The following is a 7,337-nucleotide window of genomic DNA, read 5'->3' on the forward strand; positions in this document are numbered from 1 at the left end:
GTAGTTGGGCTTTTAATTTTTTTTAATATTAGACTTTTGAAAAAAAAAAAAGAATTTAGGGCCTCTTCCAAAATAGGGCCTTGAGCCATTGCTTGAATGGCCCAGGCGTTGAGTCGGCCCTGCCTAATCCCTAGTTTCTTCTTTAGAAAAATTGTAAATCAGTATATATTTTCAAAAATAATTTTAAATTAGTGACAATTTTTTTTAATTTTAATAATTAAAATTATATATATATATATATTTTTTATGAATTTGTAAATATTTTACAGTTATCACTGATTTGTAATTGTCTTTACTTATTTCATGTTTTGTACATGCGCCTTCCATGTTTAACAGGTAATTGATTTATGGCCCCATTCCACTCAACACCGTCAGCCTAATTTATCAAAAAATATATTAAAGCCAGAATCTTGATCCAATGGTTAGATTTGTGTATTGTATGTAAATTATGATATTTATGATGTTGATTATTATAAATATTTATTTAACGGAATCTTTTGTACTAAATAATTATTCTTTTTGTTCTTATATTTAGTTTTTGAGTCAATGAGTTTATCAAATGCCTCATTTTGATGATGTGAACTGTTAATTTCGTAACTTTCATATATGGATTATTCATTACCAAAATTCATGTTCATTCAATAACGGGAATCATTTAATTTAATCACATTTATTTTGAAAAAAAATGTAAAATTTAAAAAAAAAAACAATTGGATTAATTTAAATTTTTTTATATGAATATTTATAAATAATAAATTATAAAATTAATGATTTAAATTACGGAAAGTGGATATAGTCCAATAATGACCGAAGACAAATCAAATCAAACATTTGGAGATATGCCTGGCCCAACTCCGCTTAGCTTTCCTTTGCATCTCAATCTTGAATTAAGAGTCATAAAATAACAAAATAAATTAAAAAATTAATAAGATAAAATATATTTAAATTATAATTATTTATTTTTTTTCTTATAAAAATTAAAAAATTAAAAAACTCATCCTCAACAAAACTTTCCAACCCAAATTAAAATAATTAAAAAATCAAAAAATCAAAATCTACATCCCAACCCATAATTGATTTGATTTGATATATATAAATGGATTTCTTGATTGGTGTATATATATATATATATATATAAATGGATTTCTTGATTCCGTCGTGATTCGATTTGGATATTGTCGGATACAATGAGAATAGCTTGCTTTAAGGACAAATTCAAATGGTGCTTCTAGTTTGGGAAACATACTTTTTTTTTTTTTTTATAGTAATTTTTTAATTTCTTAATTAAAATATAATATAAAACAATTAACATATTTGAAATAATTTTTTAATTTTTTACGAAAAGATGTACTAAAAGTAAAGAAAAAAGAATTTTTTTGACTTTTTAGCATAAATCGTTTGCTTTTTGATTTTTTTTAATGAATTTTTGATTTTTAAACTAAAAAGTGATGTTACCAAACGAGATTTTAATATGCGTTTTGTTAATTAAAATAGTGGATTTCACTATTTTTTGTAACATGATAATTGTTATGATTTGCATGGTATGAAATAATAATGTTCTTAGATCACTAAATAACTTCTTCATGAGTATGGTTAGGTTGATTTCTTTTTCTTAGAAGTGGTTTATAAGTCGATTTATTAATTTTTATTTTTTTATTTAAATTATATTAATTATTTGTTATATATATATATATTTGTAACAAGTAAAAAGTTAATTTATTTAACATTTTTCAAAGTAGGCCTGATAATATGAAATACTCATTAGATGCCATGTGATGTGATGTGACTTAATATTATATGAATTGAAGTTGGACAAGTACTATATAAATTGTAATATTTGTGAATTTGATTATTATAAATATCACAATTCAATTTTATGGGAGTGATTAAAAGGAAAAAAAATATCATTTTACTCTTTAAATTATTATTCAAAAAACAAAAAAAATTCAACTCTTATATTTTCAATTATATCAATTTTACATTTAACCAATATAATTTTGGGTCAATTTCATCTCTAGCTTCAACTGTCGTTTATAATTAGATGGCACTTGCTGATGTAGCAACAATTTTATTTAAAATATCATTTTATCCCTAAAAAATCAATTATATGCCTAACATAGAAAAAAATAAATTTAAATATTTAATAATATTTTTTCATCTAAATTATTCTAGTATTAATCCAGTTGAGTATTCGTGAGAGAGTAATTGCTAACTTTTAAGTTAAATTGTTATTCATTCGATGATACGACTGAGTATGTACTTATTTCGATTTTGTAGGTAAATCTCGACATATTCAATATAATTTTTCAAATGTCAAAAAAATATATTACTTTCATAATAAGCGTGGTCTAAATTTTTACCCACTCAACTTTAAAATTACTGTTACTTGATCAATTCTATTAAAATTAATTTGGAGAATAAGTTAGATACAATTGCGTGCACGCACGCATATAGAGTAGTCAAGAAATTTTCTGGTCAATTAGTTTATCTAGGATTGACTCAACATAATTTAAGATTTAAAGAGAAAATTTTAAATGAGAATTTTTTTAAAAAGTATATTATTTAAAATATATTTTTTCATTTTTGAGAAAAAAATATTAATTAAAATTAAAATTTTAAATTTTTTATATTTGAGGTCTAATTGATTTTTAAGATATAGTTTGAGGGTAAAATAAAATTTCAAATGAAATTTAATACCACGTCAGTAAATTTTGTCTGATTTTAGATGGCAACTGACAACGGGGTAAAATTGATCCAAAATTCAATAGTTTAGGTATAAAATTGATATAATTGAAAGTATAAGGGTTGAATAGATTTGTGAGTGATAGTTTAAGGGGGCAAAATGATATCTCCTCTAACTTAAAAAAATTAAAAAAAAAAACAAAACGTATAATCAAATACAACATAAGGTATAACCAAGTAGCTCTAGAATCAAAATCACAATAATGTGATAATCAATATCATAATAAATCATAATTAAATATGACAAAAGTCGTAACCAAAGATGCATATAATTTTCCATTCAAATTAGGTCTCCCTGTTTGTTTGCCAAATTAAGTTTAATATAATGAAATTTAGTGAGGAGATAATTAATATTAGATTGGCATTGTAAGTCAAACTATGTTTGTTTATATAATGAAATTTCGAGTGCTTACTTTTTGAAAAAATATTATTTTACTGTTTTGAGATTTTAAGATATTTTAAAATATTTTAGCACAAAACACACACAAAATTTATTTATGCTCGTTGAGGAGAATATATATATAAAAAAATTAAGATAATCAAATATTAGTAGCTATATATCACATTTGTATTATAAAAAATGTATGGCTACTCTTAAAATTATAATTGTTGTCTATCTTTTTAAAACATATGTGATTAAAATTTATAGTTATTGATAACTGATTATCTTAATTTTTTGTGTGAATATTCAATTCAATAAGTCTTAAAAAGTGATCAGCTTAGATTACCAAGATTGGCCTTAAAATGGGTCTACCAAGTCCAAATGTTCTTTCCAGTCAACTTGAGAATCCAATCCCTATTCTATTAAAATAAAAAGAATTTATATCTTTATAGCACATAATTTGCTCTTTCACTTATCAAAACATGATAGCGGAAAAAATACAATTTTTTTCTCATCTAAATAAAAGACCACAATTTTTTCTTCTTTATTTTCACTCTACAAGCCAAACAGAGTGTAAGTACATTCAATTTTTTTCTTTAAGGACCCAAATATGTGAGATATATTTAGCATATGTTCACAAATATAGAAAGGTGTCGTCCCTTAAGGAAAAAATGCTATATAAATAATTTTTTTTTTATATAATTTTATTTCTTACAAATTGATATGACGTGCATTAATGAATGGAAAAATTAGTCTGGGGTCCCTCTCCCACTTTTCGTAATGGAAGAGATCCACAAAATTATTTTTTGATGTCTAAGGTCCCTAAACATATATCAGAGAAATTTCGCTCCTTTATACTATCTTCATCATCTGACCCACCGCCACCCCAACAACCCGACTCTGAGCCCTCCTCATCTTCCAACACTTCCCAAAGCTTTACCCAGTGGAGATTCCCACTCCCAAACTCACCTATCTCACACCACTCTCACCCACCACCACCACCACCACCGGAATCTGACCCATCACCACCCCAAACCCACCGCCATTCTTACCCACAACCACCGCCTCTAGAACTCTTCCACCTCGCCGAGCTCCAACTCACTTCAGACTCCGATTCTGACCAACTCAACGCCCTCCACATGCTTGAACGTTGGCTCGTTCCGAATCCCCCCACAGCTACCGTGGCCATGGACGGAGGCAATGAGGTGGCCTGTCCAGCGGCGGTGATGAGGGGTGTGGTTGGGTATTTGAAGGAAAGTTCAGGGGCAAAACCTCTTCACCTCAATTAGGATCTTCGTCCTCCTTAAAAGCCACAGGTTAATTTGCCAGTTCCAGTTGCAGTTGTAGTTGCGGAACAACAAAAGTATGGGTCATCACTTGATATGAGCATGAGTGGCAACTCTAAGAGGGGTGATCAACATGGAAAGTTGCCATTCGTGAGGGACGATAGACAGAGGTTTGACTTGCAAGACTTGCTGAGAGCCTCTGCAAAGGTGTTGGGGAGTGACAACTTTGGGTTTTCCTACAAGGCTGTGCTCATGGATGGCCATGCTGTGGTGGTGAAGAGGTTCAAGCACATGCTTCGGGGATCTGATCGCGACGATTCGAGCTATTGAGTCTGATCAGTCATTGACTGTGCAAGAGAAGGCTAAGCGATGACAACAGCTCATGAGCGAAGGCCCCAAGTATTTCTCAAATTTCTCTGGATTCAACTCAGAGAAAATTCAAATTTCTCTGGGTTCATGATAACAGATACCATAGATGAACTACATAAATTTGTTCCATTATCACTGCTTCGTATTCATGGCCTGGACCAAACACCTCTTTGCATCTGTTTTTTGGAGGCTCCTCGGTTAGAGAAGTTCCTTGAATTCTTGAACCTTCTGTCCAATGTTTTTGGCTTAAACAGGAGCCCTTGCGTGGGTAGTTCCTTAGATGATCCACTTAATGTCCATGAGATTGAGGGGAATGAAGTTAATGAGAGCATTGTTTTTAATGGTGATTCATTGTGTCTCCTTCTAGATGAGCATTTACTGCAGGGGAGACTTACGCCACATAAATACAAGGATGCTGTTGCAGATGATGGTTCAGCAATAACTGGTACCACTCATCATGATGAAATTGTAGTGTTTACAGATACTGATGCTCTGTTTTGGCATTTTGCACTATAAATGGCATGCAAAAATTAGAAAAGAGCCAGAGAAATTTGTGCAGTGAGAGAATTTTCCTGAATAGATACACAAATTTTCTCTTTACAATTTTCTCTGGATTTCTTTAGTACTCAGAAAAATTTCAATTTTCTCTGATTTGAATCTAGAGAATTTCTCTGGAGAGAAGTTCAATTTTCTTTAGAGAAAATTTCTTTGGAACTGAAATTTCTTTGGATTGATATTGAGAGACCTTAGACATCATGAAAATATTTGATATCCTTTATACTATAAAATCATAATATCATGGACCTTAAAAAAAATACCCCTTAATAAATTCAATAATATTTGGGAGTTTTAATTTGAGAGCTTTAATAAAGCTCTAATGGTATGTCCCACATGCAGCTGTGATGTTTTGATTTTTTTTTTTATTTGACATCTCACTAGAGCTAATATTAGAACTCTAATGTTAGAGTTCTCCGCCACTTTCCTAATAAATTATTGATACTTGATATTGACCTATTGATGAAAGGAATAACTCTATTGGTATCAGTCGGTAAACTTCATTTATTGAAAGGGTAAAATGACACAAATATACTCTGGGGACTAAAAGAGTGGGAGCGGGGTCACTGCTGTGCGCCCTTCCTGTTGTGTTTCTGTTGTGCTATAAAACGGTATAGTTTTATCTTCTTCTTTTTTCTTTAAAATTTATGTTTTTTTATTGTAGGGTTTAGAGTTTAGGATTTAAGATTTAGTTCTTAAATTTTTTTTTATTTTATTTTAGAGTTTAGGGATAAAATTTATTTATTTTTATTTATTTTAGGATTTAGGGTTTAGGATTTAATTCTTAATTTTTTTTTTATTTTAGGGTTTAGGATTTAGGTTTAGGTTTAATTTTTATTTTTTTTATTTTAGGGTTTAGGGTTTAATTCTTAAAATTTATTTATTTATTTTTTATTTTAGGGTTTAGAATTTAGGATTTATGATTTAATTTTTAAAATTTATCTTTTTATTTTAGAGTTTAGAGTTTAGGATTTAGGTTTAATTCCTAAAACTTATTTTTTTATTTTATTTTAGAGTTTAGGATTTAGGGTAAAGTGTAATTTATCATGCCAAAAAACTATAGTGACAACATGATGAAAGAAAAAGAAAAAGAAAAAAAGTGGTAAAACTATACCGTTTTACCTCACACCAGGAACACAGCAGGGAGGGGGCACAACAATGACTCCTTGTCCTAAAAGAACACTTAGGTCTCGTTTGAAAATATGTTATTTTAATAATTTTTTAGTTTTTTACGAAAAAATATATAAAAAAATAGAGAGAGTGATGTGATAACTTATAGTGACTTTTTGAATTTTTGACTAAAATACAAAGTTCCCAAACAAGGCCATAATCCAATTTTAAAATAAATTATTCACACCTATCTATTAGTTTGGGAATTAAAAGATTAAAATTTTTAAGGGTATTTTTTTATTTATGACGGACTTAAATACATATCTGCAAAGAAGTTAGATTTGGAGGCCAAATCAAAACATTTTCTATACATTGAAAATTAAATTGAAACAATTTAATTATTTGGGATCAAAATGATGGAGAATTCTATTATACACACTTTCATATTATATGTATTCTTAGTTATATCATTTTCTTTATGACAAATTTTATTCTTTAGTAATAATATTATTTTGAGATATTTTGTTATGATTTTTTTCGTGTTTAGTAATGACTTATTTATTTATTTTTTTAAGTTATAATTCAAAATGTATGAAATTATACTATTCTTTTTTCTTTCTTTTTTTTAATTACAAGATATATATGGTACACAGCCTTCGAGTGGTGCATATGATACAAACCCCATCATTTGATAACTAAAAAAGCAATTAGCCCTTTAAAATTTATATTTCCCTTCGTATTATTTCATTGGATTTCATCTATGAAGCACGGGTACTTTGAAAAACATATCGTATTCATATCGAGTACTTACCAGCATATGGTACCTCATATGGTACTTCTGCATACATACTGGGTACATAAAACAAGTACTCACATTTTTTCTTCTCAATTTT

The sequence above is a fragment of the Camellia sinensis genome, chromosome 5 (assembly GCF_055761805.1).
Source record: "Camellia sinensis isolate YWXY chromosome 5, ASM5576180v1, whole genome shotgun sequence".
Taxonomy (NCBI): Eukaryota; Viridiplantae; Streptophyta; class Magnoliopsida; order Ericales; family Theaceae; genus Camellia; species Camellia sinensis.